General features: G+C 35.1%; 1 protein-coding gene across 7 annotated transcripts in view; it reads right to left on the reverse strand.

Annotated features, from left to right (window-relative positions):
- LOC140666496 (uncharacterized) overlaps nucleotides 1-15,128 on the reverse strand; it is a 224,061-nt gene that overhangs the window by 115,646 nt on the left and 93,287 nt on the right. The window lies entirely within an intron of this gene.

A 15,128-nucleotide genomic window follows, 5' to 3' on the forward strand; every position in this document is an offset into this window, starting at 1 on the left:
GAGTCGCGCACAAATACATGCGTGCGTGCGTGCGTGCGTGCGTACATCCGCTCTTGGAACTGCGTTCTTGGATCGCGGCCCACATCGCCGCGGCTTGTTATTCATATTCTCTCTGATTGAGATGGAATGCTGTCGTGGCCAGGGCTTGTCTCATCCCCGCTGCTGTCTTTCCCCCCCCCCCCTTGCCACAGGGCATCATCGGTCGTTCGACCAGTTTTGTTCTCGGTTTCGAAAGCGAAATCGAGTCCAAATCAATCTAACCCGACGTCTAAATGATACCTCATTTTCTTCGGGGAAAGACTATTTTTCAATTTATCTCGCACTAATTAATAGCAATAATTGATTATATAATATTATATATTTTGCGAAATACAATTATAAAAATATGATACATATAACCAAATAAAAAAATGACATGAATTATAGGAATAATAAGTTGACTTAGGTATAATGAAAAGCGCTTCCCTTGTTACTCGCACAACTGGTTCTGTCGCACTTTTTATTCACTCGCGCACGTACGAGGTCGGAATAGATTAAGGTCGATAATTGTCCAGATAAGGACTTAATTAACGCGTGATATATCCCGCGCAAACCGGTGCACCACAAACACACACGATCAACGGCTCGGAAAAGATACTGCCAAGACTCCGCGCTTGTAATCTGACACATGCGTGTCTCGTAGAGACCTCGCGTTTCTACGCTTTTATTACGGTACACGATCGTGTTCGCGTTCTCTTTCTCTCTCCCTTTACCTTGTCTTATCGCCGTAAAGATATCGGTCCGATTATTACCGTATTATCGTGGATTCACGCCTGATGTTGCATAAACGCCGGTAGCTGGCAACCCCGATACCGATCGTTTCGGCTGGCATCTATAATCGTAAGCGGTACTAAACCTACCCTTTATCGCGATGAGATCGAATATTCATAATTTTCTCTCCTTCTCTTGCACTCTCGCTCGAACCGTAAAATTCCTTAAAATTGAGGAAGCCGAGTACCGCTCGAGGAAAACAGCTCTCGCTCTCTCGTTTACCGATACCTCGTTTCGCGACGCTTTTCCTATTTGCTTGGATAAAGCGGCAATTGCGACGAAAATACGATATGGCGCTATAAAGTGAAAAAATGGTTCATAACTTGGCATTATTCGCGCAACAACTATCACACTACCGTAAACTGGAGGGAAGCATATACAAACGATAGCACGAGCGCAAACGTTAGCCAACTATATGTATACGTAAGCAGCTGTGGTTATGCACGACAGCCGTTGCGGGCGGTAATAATGAGTCGTCCTGACTGGATGTAATCTCGATGGGATCGCAAACGTGCGACAAAAATAGTATTCAACGATTATATATGTATCGCGATATCGCGTGCAACCATGGTTTCCGCAAAATAAAGATCAAGCGTAGTTTTTCCAGCGCGCTTTGCATTTAATCGATATTAAATACTAAAATTAATGTCGCTTTATTAACTTTTTCCTGTATTCATTACGTTAATTTTCAAGCGCTTTGCTCAGCTAAAGCTCATTTGATTACTTATCCAGAAATAGCTATTTTGTATTTATAATATTTGCATATATATATATATATATATATATATATATATATATTACGCAAAATAATTAAAAGGCTACTTTCTTCCACACGGTAAAAAATTTTGTGTTAAATTTAACACATTTCTCGTGTTCCAATTTATCCACTCTAATTTTAATGTTAATTTAACAGAAGGCAAATATGTAAACAAATAACACAAATAATATGTAAAAAATTAACACAAAAAATATGAATTAGTGTAAGATTTACTTGTTAATTGTGTTGTTTTAACTCTTAGAAACGGTGAATACTAACTCAATGTAGAAAAGTTAAAATAACATAACGACAGTATGTTATATTAACATAAGAGTATGTTAAAAATTTAACACGAAAATTTCAACAAAAATACAAAATGTTTTTTACCGTGCACATAAAACAAGGCCAATTTTCAAGTAGTTGCAACTTGCTTAAAAATAATCGGAATAAGATCAATAAAAAAGTGTTTCAAGGCTTGAAGTTTCTAGTTTTAGAATCTTTAAATGAATTTCAATTCTTTTTATTCGTTACGAAATTACATTGTAAGAAAGCGACGTCCGTCGATTGAAAACATTTTTCAAAAGTTTGTCCAAGAATAATGGATAATAATTGAAAAACGATAGGAGTATTTTAAAGTGCTAAGTTTTTTCTTCAAATTGTTTTTTTAACGCCGCTTTCTTACAATGTAATTTTGTAACGAATAGAAAGAATTGAAATTCATTTAAAAATTCTAAAACTAGAGAAAATACAAAATTTGAAACGCTTTTTTATTGATCTTATTCCAATTATTTCTTTTTTTAATCGCAACTATACTTGAAAATTGACTTTTTTTATATGAAAGAAAATGGTCCTTTAATTTTTTTATGTAGTGTACATATGACTTTATAATATAACATATTTATAAAATAATTCTATTATATATATATATATATATATATATATATATATATATATAACTTTAATAATATAATCTTTTATAATAAAATATATAGAAAAAATTGTGAATCGATTAAGTATCGAAAATAAGCAGAGGTCTTAAGAAAAAGATGATAGATGAATTTCCAAGCAGAGTAGCATCAACATTTAAAAAAATGTGATTAACATTCCGGGGTGAAAAACATTACCGTGGCTACCGTGACGCATTGCAGCGCGAAGCGACGGACGGCGGGTTTATATTACACCGTCGGGACAGCTATAAGTATTTCAATCAACGGCATGCACGCGATAATTAATCACGACTCGCGCGGGGATGCAATCTCGCGGCAGTCTCGACGCGACGGTCGACGACGAAAATAACGTTTGCAGATAAATCCGACGACGAAGACGACGACGACGACGACGACGACGACGACGACGACGACGACGAGGAGGACGAGGAGGACGTATGTTGGCGAGAACCCGCCTTCGAGACTGTGTAAAAGATCATTTGCCGATCGCGCGTGAAGGAAGAGAATATGCTGCTTCGATTAATACTGTCCCGTCAAAAAGGGAACGAGATGATCTCTCGCCGGATATATTTTGTCGAACTGGTCGGCGGGTCTCCTGCGTCATTACGATGACAGTTCTCATTACCTTCATAGCTGATTGGGTGCGCTTGACAACGAAACGCATACCAACGCGACGTCCCATCTGTTTTCTCGATCGCCCGATCCGCGGCCGGTTTAATCGTTCTCCTCGCTACGCAGCAGATTTGTGCATCGCCTTATCGGTAAACGATCTCCACTAATTTCACCTCACGAGCAAGCAACGACGAGGTATGGCAAGCACAAGCGTGGGAACTGTCTCGTATCCATCTCGATTATCTCGCGGCGATCGTTATTTAAGAGAGCACGCTCTCGCACGAGCGTTCTTTTCGTGTTGTACCAGGCCCTCGCAAATCCATTCAATTTATATTTAGATCAAGGCGTGCTCGTTAAAGCAAAATGGCTAATTTAATTTTAAGTCTTAAAGAAAAAATATTCGCACTGCGCGTGAGCGCAGCAGTAGCTCATTAATAATTCATCTTGTACTCTTGAAGCTACGCAGTTCAATGAAAAACATCGAATTTTATACATTTTTGCGGATAAACGCACAAAGATATTAAGTAGAGAGTAATAAAAATAAATTGAGCGTGTAAAAAAGAAAAATCTTTTTTTCGAATAATAATTTTATTTAAATAGAGTGTAAACAGATTTTGAGATTTTAAAATATATAATTATCATTTTAAATTGTTAATATATAAAACCAACATGTAAACATAAAAATACGTTATTACGTAAAAAGAATCTTTTCAACAAATTTTTCGACATAAATTATAAAATACATAAAAACTTTTTTAGATATATTTTTCAATAATAAGACTAAATATATTTAGAAAAAAGATATTATTTTTTGACGTTTAATCTTATTATGAGAAAAAAATATATAAAAAAAATATTCAAATTTATTGAATGTGTTTTAAATTTAATTAATTTTATTAATTAATTTTAGTAACATTACGTAATTTTAAAATTTAATCACCCAACAGTCTTTAATCGCAAAAAAGTTTGTATCTTTGATCAACGTATTTAGTCATCGACAAACACACATGCAAAAATGTGCTCGGGCAATATATTGAAGAAATGTTATTTTTATATCGGACTACGAACGACGAAGCAAAGAAACCGTTTAGCCTTGACTCTGTCGAGTTACGAGCTTCCCCGATTATTAATGTGAAGCATTATTACGCCATTACGTAACGCGTGGTTATCTTCGACAGGCCACAAAGGAAACAGTGCCTATCTTAACGGGCTATTGTTGTTCGAGTAATGGCTTATGAAACGAATAGCGTAATCCAAAGGTAGGTGCGTATAACGACGAAAAACTCATTGCAGCTGTCGTAACTCATTGCCGATTCTCGCTAGTGTACATTATATATGCCGGAAACTCGTACAAATATTCGAGATTGGTTTTACGATTGGTGAACCACCCCTTCGATCTTTAATATGCGCAAATGTACATTTATGCAGATGAGCAAAGATTACACAATTACTAAAATTATTTTCACATCTAGTGTGAGATTTGAAAAAAAAAACAAAAAAAAAACAAAAAAAAAACCTCTGTCCTTTCATTCATGAAAAATAGTTTTTTTCTGATAATAATTATAAGTGCAAATATATGTTTTTGAGAAGACATTTCCTTGCTACAGAAAAAAAAAATCATCGTTTAAAATCTATGTCGTAATTCAATTAAAATTTGGGTCGCGCATAGAATTCTACGGAAATCACTTCCATTTACAAGGAAATCATTTGTCAAGCTTACACCCTAGCTTTCAACGGAGACCATTCGTCGACCATTTTTCGGATGGCCTTTTTTATTCAGTCTCGACGCATGTGTCACTGCCACGTGGCAGACCCCGTTGACCTTGAATAGTCAGCGAGACACGCCGGTCGATGGAGATGTCTGTGGGATGTACGCGTGTATATATGTATAGCGGCTCGAAATGCAAATGAGACACTTCTACGAATTCATCGATGCTAATGGTATGATAATGTATGACGAGACTCATGAGTTATTCCACCGAATAAAAGCCGATTGTTGCAAATACTACACATGTTGTAAATATACAGCGCAATATATGTATAATGATACCTAAAGACAAATTGATTTGCTCTATACAACTTCTGTTTCGAGTCTTACCAAATCAATCATTTATAATTGATATTGTATCAACATAATGAAAACTCTCATTACGATATTTGCATAAAACGCTATAACGTATTCCCGGTGTACTATTGTTCTTGTTGATAACATCGTGAGCGGCATGTGTAACATTTTACAATTGCGAGATAAAAATGCGATGGTCGAGAGACTGCGTGGTGGGAATCAGACCGTGAAGAAACAAACACCCATGTGTTCGCATCTATAGATATACCGAGTCCAACGGAACACTACACGAGGTAGTCATCTGATATACACGAGACACCGATGGGCCGTCTGGAGGTTAAATCGTGCGTCGTCAACTGGGAACGCGATGCAACCGCCGACGAGCACAAAATGCAGCCTGATGGTGGCGTTAGGTCAAGAGTTCACTGAATTTTCATGAGAGTCACGCCGACACGGGGAATAAAAATGTCTCGCGCGTCGCGTCAAGTGCGGAATTTGCATTACACAAAGAATAACAACTATGTGTATACAAAAGAATCTAATCAAATATCAGATTTTTAAAGGTCCTAAATTAGAATTTTCAACTTTTTAATGCACCATGCATCATCCCTAAATAAATCCTTATTTTATTAAAATTATACGAGAAATCTAATGCAAACGAGAAAATTATTTAATTATATATATATATATTTTAAAAAAGCATTTTTTAATTTTTAACAATGTACCATTAGTACCTATGAGCAACACACACAGTTTTTGAATTTTTAATCGATTAATATGGATGCTATTATTTCTGTAAAATACAAAATATGATTATTAATTTAAAAATACATAATTTGAGAAAGAGGAAGTTAAATAATTATTTCAATTAATATATTTTTTTCAATCATTATTTATATCAATTTTAAAAGTTATGAATGGATTAATATTTTATACTGAATTAATGATACATAAATTTTGACGATTAAGAGAATCAGAAGCGATTAAAATCCGTTTCGAAACGAGCTCGCAAGTAGAGATAAATTTATTAGCTTTGGTGAAACAAGAGAAACATATTCTGCAACAGTAAACATCGAATACGTGACGTTGAATCGTCTGCGACTTAAACAACGTGTTCTACGGACGATAAACTTGTGCCGGTTGCCGCGGACGTAAAATGCGGGTCCATCGTGTGACAGCACGAGCGTAAGAATAAACTGACATGAGAATAAGAGCCGAGCGTGGAGAATACAAAAATATTCTATTCCCAACAACGCCATGGGCCAAGTAATGTAAAGTAATGTAAATAAAAATTATTACTATTTTAAAACAAAACAATAAAAAGAGCTGGCAATTACTTTAAAGAAATTATTTTTCACGAAAGAAATCCTAAACGATCTCGTCGCGTAATTTATATCTATTATATTACTATTTGTTAATTTATTAATTAGAATTTATAAAAATTCCGACGGTGTAACTTGTTAAAAAATACTTAACAATCAGCATAACTGCTTCGATTGCATATTACAAATTATTTAATTAGTTAATTAGATTTTTACAAAATGACGCATTTCTACCTACAATAGCCACTGCACGCAAACGACACATATTTCTTGACGACAACGCGATCTTTCCCCCCCCCCTCTTCCCCTACATAACACGACATTATTTTATCCTTTGCACGACGGGGTCGTCTGGAGGTTGACCAGAGTGGTGTACCGGGGCCGATAAACTTCCACCGAGTTGCTCCCCCTCTCGCTGGAATAAAATGCGGGTCCGCGATGTCGAGTCAAGGATACAAGAATGATGCACGATTTCCAGCGTGATGTGTCTCACCTTGAACGACTTGGCGGAGTTATGGTTGCGAGCTACGCGTCGGCGGAGTACGAGCGCGTGGGAGTGAGCCTACGATCGACGTGGAATCTCTCAAGGTTCTGGGAAATAATTTTTGAAAACGATCGCTATAGACCTTGACGGAACGCGAGGAACGACGCGAGCATCACGATGTAACGCCAAGAGATTTACATGCTACGGAGACTAGTAGTCTCGCCAAGTGTATCTCAATTTTCTCGAGATAAAACTTAATTCTCAGTTTAAGAGTCAATAGGGAGTTTGCATTAAAAAAAAAAAATACATTTTTTTATATATGTAATTTAAATATATATTATTATAAATTTATTTATAAGAAAATTTTAAATTTTAATCAATAGAAAGGTATTAAAAAATTTAATTAAGATTTAATAAAATGTAAATTGCGAGAAAACGATTTTGATTGGTTGGAGTGCGTGACGTTACAGGGCAATAGTTTCAAACGTTTGTTTTCTGTATTCTGTATTGCGATATTCGGTCATTCTTGATCTCGAGGTACAAAGAAAAACAATTTATCGGGTGTTTTAATTGTTGTACTTTTACATAGAGGTACAAAACAGGTTTTGTACGTGTTACCTTTGTCCATTTTCACAATAACTGGATATTTTAATAAATAAAAATAATGTGTTGTCACTGTATATATTAGTTAAGTTTAAGGAGACGCTATTTCACGCTATTTAGCGTTATTAGCGGCTCCCCGAATGCAGATATTGCACTGTAACGTCACATCGCGTTCGGGAGGACTCGGTCGTTTCCGGATCGTATTCGACAATTTCAAATAATGTAATTTTTATTATTGATTCTCTCGCTTAATTTGCATTAAAAAATTACGAAAAAAATAATTACATTTAAAACTATATATATAAATTCTAAAATGCAATTGTTTTTCAAAATCATGCAAACTCCCTATTGTTTGTAGTAATTGAGATAATATGATGAAATCACATATGTTACCTAATTTTTATTTCAATAACAATATTTTTTTTAAAATAAGATCTCATTATTCAGTATTATAATAATATGCAAAATATTTTTGATATAAGCAAACTAACAATATAACATATAATATAAATATTAATATATGTTTCACAAAATATACCCGATACACCTAGTCGAGCATCATTGGTTTGTTCTCGGTAAAGATATTACATACGCCTATATATATATATATATATAAAAATTAAAAAAAAAAATATATATATATATACAATAACCCGTATTAACCGTTCGACACTGTTTGCGGTGAACGACGACCGCAAAGTTCCCGTCCGCGCGTCGCCGGCTGAAACGGATCGTTCGTTTTTCCGTAGCCGTAACCGCACCACATGAAAATCATGAGTCAAAGATGGGGGCGAAAGGGTAAAGGAACCCGCGCGACCGCACGGTACGCAACGAGAAAAGGGTGAACGACGCCGGATTCTCGCCGATGAACTCGTGGTCTGAATTATGACCTGTGGGAGCCTATAATCGTTAATTAAAGGCCCGTACGCTTTCAGTTGATCCTTGAGTTAAACCGCAGCGTAGCTTTTCTTGCGGAAAACGCGGCGCGTTTCTAAAGCGAGACGAAAATCAGACGCTCAACTCCTCTTACAAGTCAGAATTTATAATTCGCGTATATAATTCCCCCGCTTCAACGAATTCCGCAAACGAAATTAAGTTCGCGAGCCCAACGTATACTGATAAATGAGCGTGGATGACAGATCTCGAATTCGGGCGCGCGCTTTTCATAGTTACCATCTGTCATCCATCATCGTAAATTAAGAGTGTAATTTGTATCCGACGATACGATACCGCGGATGAAATAAAACCGAACATCTTGTTTCAGCCACGTTCCGGCCATTCGTTTGTTCATTCGTTCGTTATGCGGCTGCACAAGCGCGCCCTCCGAGATACGGTCGTCCTAAGTGCCACGAGATATACGACCTACGATTGGCATGCGCGAAGCGTTGCCACTTATGTGTACATCAGTATCTTTCACCTTTTCCTCTTCTCTCAGCCTTCCTTTTCTATCCTCTCCTCGTTGAGAGAGTGTTCCCCCGGTCGAACAGTTTTTGCGGGATCACGCAAAATTCGAGAATTGATCAAGAGTGATCGGGAGAAAAATTGCAAGATAAACTTTCTCCGCGATTCGTAAATCAAGAACGGAAATGTCCAACGTATCGAATTTCGAGACAATGAAAAAAGAAAAATGCTGAAATTCAATTACTATTTTAAGTTTTATATAGAAGTGGCTAGATACGTGTATTTTAGTTCTAACACTTTTGTGGAAAAAACCATAATTCATAGAATTTGATTATGTTAAATATTAAAAATTGCAAATTAGAAAGAAACATTGAATAAGAATTAGAAAACATTAGCTGTATATATATATATATATATATATATATATATATATATATACAGTACCGGCCAAAAATATATCATCTTTAGTATTTTTGAGTATAATTTTTTTATTTAAAGTGCATGGATATTTATAATATCATATATGTTTTGATAGTAAATACAACTTACTAAATAAAATATTTTTCATAAAATAATATAAAAATTTAATTTTAATAATATAAAAAATTAATTTTATAAGTAAGTAAATTAAATTTATGCTCAAAAATCCTAAAGGTGATATATTTTTGGCCGGTACTGTATATATATTGCAGATTTTAAAATAAAATGTTTGTAACAGTTTATAATTGTGTACTTGTCGCGTTTTGCAACGCGTTTCTTTTGGACACTTTATATCATCGGAATTCGAGAAGCCAAAATATCCAATCTACGCCATTGCGGTTGCATCGCATGTTCGAAGCAGCCGTGCGGTTACTGAACTCGCCACGAAATTAACGTCGCACCTGGCCGAATTAAATTAACGCCGAACGATAAAAGGAAGCAAGAGGACGATCAAAGGAAATAGTACGAGAAAAGAAAGAGAGAGAGAAAAGAGGAAAAGGGGCAAAGTTGTTAGATTAGTCGATAGATCAGTCGACGAACGAGCTATGCATCTTTGAGAACCATCGCGTTACGTTATTTTGATCTGATTTTATGTAGCACTCGCGCAAGTTTATTTAATCTCAAGTGGTTAAATTGGGGTAACTTTGACTATTTATCCAGACATTTGTCGCTTCGTCGGATTTAACAAGATTTCCCCTTTATAATTAAATCAGAAATCCGTATTTAGTCTCTAGATTTTTGATATTATCTTTTAATTAAATTATTAGTAACAACACTAATGAGACGTTACTATAATATAATCAATAAAATATAAAAGTAATTATATTAATGCTGACATCGTCTGAATGTGTTTCAACACAATCAATTGTAAATTATAGTATATATATATATATATATATATATATATATATATATATATATATATAATTAAATACATTAAAAAATTCAGAGTACAAGTGAAGAAGCAAGTCACATAACAACGGCTACTTTAGAGTTTCAAAGTAACTTACAAACTTGAACAAACTTGACTTAAACTTTCTTGTGTTCTAAACTCTTCGATCTAATCACTCGTAGGTATGGAATTGAATTATTACTCGCGTGTCCGAAACTACCCTCTCACCCTTCCTGCGCTATGTCCGAAACACGCCCCTGAACAACTCACTGCGAAATTAACGTCGCACCTGGCCGAATTAAATTAACGCCAGACGATAAAAGAAAGCGAGAGGGCGGTAGAGGGGAGCGAGGAATGCTGAAGGGAAAAACGGCGCCGTACCGACGATACGCCACGGTCGATTCGTCGGTGTCGTACAAGCCGACCGGGTTGGGGTAGTGGCTTTATACCGACGTTAACGCCGGCATCGTTTACCCGAGGGTCTCATGGCGGCGACTCACGAAACAAGGGAGAAACGTCGCATAATGCGACTAACGTAATTAAGGTAGCGACAAGGCCTATCCCGTCCGCCCACACGCCCTTCCGACTCCTTCTCATCGCGTTTGTGTGCGTTCCCGTTCTACTCGGGTTGTAAACGTGAACTTGAAAGTTACTCACCCACCGGGCATTGATTTCGCCACAACTCGAAGCGAGATAAAGCACTCGTAGCAGTCGGGCTCCCCTCGCGCTATCAAGTAACCTTGGCAATGTTACAATCACACACCAAGTATGTTAAATTCCACATATTTCGACCCTGAATATTTTTTCTTTCAACGATATACTTGAAAGTTGTCATAAAAAATGTCTATTGAAGGTGTAAAGTAAGTTATATATATTTTCTTATAGTTTTTCAGTTGCTGAATACGAAAATAGCCGATTTATTGGTCTAAGCCCATGGGACAGTTGTCAAAATTCGTCTTAAATGGTCGAAATAAGTCATTTTTAATATTAATTCGATTAGTGTCGATTTTGTTGCAATTATTTAATTATTTATATTATAGTTTAGTTTTATAATTTTTTTTCACTGAAAATTAAAGAAACACTTTAAAATGAAACGTTTTTAGAAATGCTAATTTCGTATTCAGCAACTAAAAAAAATATAAGAAAATATATAAAACTTACGTTACACTTTCTGGGTAAAAATCAATATGTTTTACATACCCTTCTTTCTTTTGAGAGATCTCTTTACAATATTAAAATGATTACGATGATTAAAATAGAATAAATTGATAGTTTATTTCAATTTTGGTGTTTTCTTATTAATTTTTAAATTGTCAATCTTTTTAAAGTGTTAATTTTCAAACCAAAGTTTTATTCGCGCTGTTACCAAGATACGATATTCGAGGGACGAGTCGAATCTTGAACCGAATTTTTTTTCGATACGTGACACGATGGGTATCGGTTTAAAACTATCAGAGTCGAATTTGAAAATTCGGTCGCCGGCAGAAGCTACATAGCAGAGGCATTTTAGCCATATCGATTCGCCCGATATCTCGTCGAGAAAAAGCCTGGCAAAAGGGATTCCGGCCACGCGTCTGTTCACATCGCCAATTAATTTTCTATTTTAGCCACGCCAACCGGCCAGTGTACTTATCGAGCAGATGCACGATTTCCACGCAAACTGCGAAATCGAAATCGCAAGAACGTATACAATTAGGATGTACCTTTTTATAAAAATTTTTGTAAGACAAGATAAAAATACATATTTGCAATTTCAGGATATCTACTTAAATTTCGTAAAAAATTCCCTGATTTTCCAGGCATTTTTGTTCAAAATTCCAAGTAAAGAAAATATTTTCAAGCTTTTTTAATACAACTTTCTCTAAAATAAATTTTTTTACTACATACATTTTATAATGTTTTTAAGTCATTCATATGAAGGAAAAACACGGAGTTTCTTAAGTTTCAAGTAATAGATTTATAAATGTACTTAAAAAACCTGAATAACTTTTACAAAATAAGCATTTTTAACTTGCATAAAATTTTCATTTCTTTACCATTAAAAGTGACAAAGAATATGTACTTTATATTAAATATTATGTTAAGACATTAAATATACAAAAAAAATATATATATAATTATAATATTTTTAAACGCATAATTTATTTAGCTGGCGGACTTATGTGAAGCTGGCGTCTCACCTCGTGGAAATTCACTAACTGCTGAGAGACATCTGACTTTATTCTTAAAAATTCTAGCGTTTTTCATAAATTATGCAAATGTTCTAAAATAAATAAATTAAAAAAAGTCTCTCGTCATTAAATAAAAAAATTTCCCAAACTGAGACCCCAAGTTCATGCTTGTGTCTCACTTTGTCTACCGACGATTTTTTAAACATTTTTTGCTAGATTTTATGCGCTTGGGAGTTTCACAATAATTCTACAAAAATTTCTACGTGTAAAAGTTATGAAAATATTAATTCATTAAACAAATTAAATTGCCAAATTAAACGCTGGTCATATTTACATAAAATCATATTATCATATACATAAAAATTATTAGAATAAGTATTAAATAAATTAGATATTTAAATTAGATATTGCCACCAAACATATAAATACCGAAATGACACCCTGGCCATAATAGCCAAAAATTTTTATTAGTCTATCAAGAACTAGAATTATTAAAAATAAAGCCAGAACTCTCAACAATTGGTAACTTTTCACAAAGTGAGACGTCATTTTCACATCCACGGCTGGTTTTACAATCTGAGAGCAAAATCATCAAAAAGAGAATTTTCAAAAAAATTACCTGAATAAAATTCCGTAAGACTTCCCTGATTTTCCCAAATTTTTATAGAAGAATCTCTGAGAATTTCAGATTTTCCATATTTTTCCAGAAAGTAGACACCCTAAATTCCCAAAAGAAATATAATTGATACTAATATTAAAATATGTTTAATAACTACAAGAAATTAATATTTACTCTTTTAAAAATACTATTTTCTCTTGAAATAAATAAATATTTGTATCGCGACAGTTTTGAAATTAAAATCAGATAAAATGGCCAACAAAAAATGACTAATTGTAAGAGTTGTTACTGAATCGAATCACTTACTATATCTAAAAAAATCTGATATATAAAATTATTGAATATTCGCTTTGTTTATCAATAGCGTATTACAAATTCCTGTTCTTTTTAATTAGATTAATTGAGCACGTATTTTTTTGCTTAATAACAAGCGAACTATATTTTAATTTATGATTTATGCGTGGCTGGATAAGAATGGCGTAACAGGTTCTATCGTTTTATCGCAGTATTTACGTTCTATTATTCTCGATACTAGCTCATATATCGTCGGTCCGTTAAATTCCAAGACCGAAGAGAATAACAGAGAGAGAGAGAGAGAGAGAGAGGCGAGAGAAAAGCGCGAAGCAGAGAGAGACGTATACCAGGGACATCGTGGTAGAGGTACCCTCACGACCAAGTAATGGGCCATTTATTTTCACTCGTTGACCCTCGCCGAGACTAATGTGTCTCAGCAAGCTTTTTCGCATCCCTCAGCAGTGCGCCTTCACGTTCCGCCACTCAAGTGGTTTTTACAAGACGCTCTATACCAAAGTGACTGTCCTCCGGACTACAAAGCAAGCTTCGAAACACAAGCGAGTTTGTAGCTCAAAATAAAACGGAGGCTTTATCATCGCCGGAGCAAAAGCCAATTTACATACACTCAGGATAGACGCAAGCAAGAAGAAATAAAGGCACTAGTCTCGTTATAGTAAATTTGTGATTCACTGAAACCTATTCCACACGTTAATTCTGTAGCAGCGACATAATTTACAACGATAAAATTTCCTTTCGCGAATTCTCTTTGTAATGAATCCTTGCCGCGAATATATTTATAAATGTAAAACGAATTATATGTATGATATACTCGAGTCATCTTCTATATTTAAACGTTTAACCGTTTAAAAAAATCAATATTGATCTACAAGTTGTAGAATTCACAAATTTTATGTTTTAAATCACGTCACAAGACATCTTGAAAAATTTTATCAGATTCCTTTATGGCGAACGTTTATACAAAAGCTCCGATACGATCCCCAGAAACTTTTACCAACACAGACAGACAAGCGGAGCTTGAACCTTAGCTTAAGGGGTGACAGGGGACTGGAGAGAAAACTTTGAGGGAATTGAACGCTAGAAAGACTACGACGATGTCTCAGGACAGTGGCTTTCAATCTTCTTTTCCACGAGTTTATCTCAAACACATATTCTGTATCGAACATGTGTTATCTCGCCACTGCACTCTTGCTCCTTTTGAAATAAAAATATATTCAAAAAAGATTCAACTCCCTCCGGTGACGAGATATCGGATCTTTTTAAATAAGTTTTCCAACAATTTGAAAGAAAATAATTTGTCAAATTTCTCACAGGCGTACTAAACGATGCTATTTATTTAAAAATTTAGATCGACATTAAAAACTGGATATATTATTACTTTTTTATATATTCAAAATTTAAAAATCCTGCTTTTAAATTGCATCAAATCTCCCGTGCTTCTTTTATGTATAAGAATGTATTTTTAACACGATGTAATGTGTCGTACAGAATTAAATATATTATTTTTGGGGCGATTTCCACGTGAGTACCGCTGTATCCAATACGGTGGATAAGAGGGTGGGAACCGGCGAGTCGCAAGGAAGAAGACAGAAGACAGGTGACAAGGATACCCCGGCGCGAGATGAGGCGAAACGAGACGGGAGGGGGGGTTGC

The sequence above is a fragment of the Anoplolepis gracilipes genome, chromosome 6 (assembly GCF_047496725.1).
Source record: "Anoplolepis gracilipes chromosome 6, ASM4749672v1, whole genome shotgun sequence".
In the NCBI taxonomy this organism is placed as follows: Eukaryota; Metazoa; Arthropoda; class Insecta; order Hymenoptera; family Formicidae; genus Anoplolepis; species Anoplolepis gracilipes.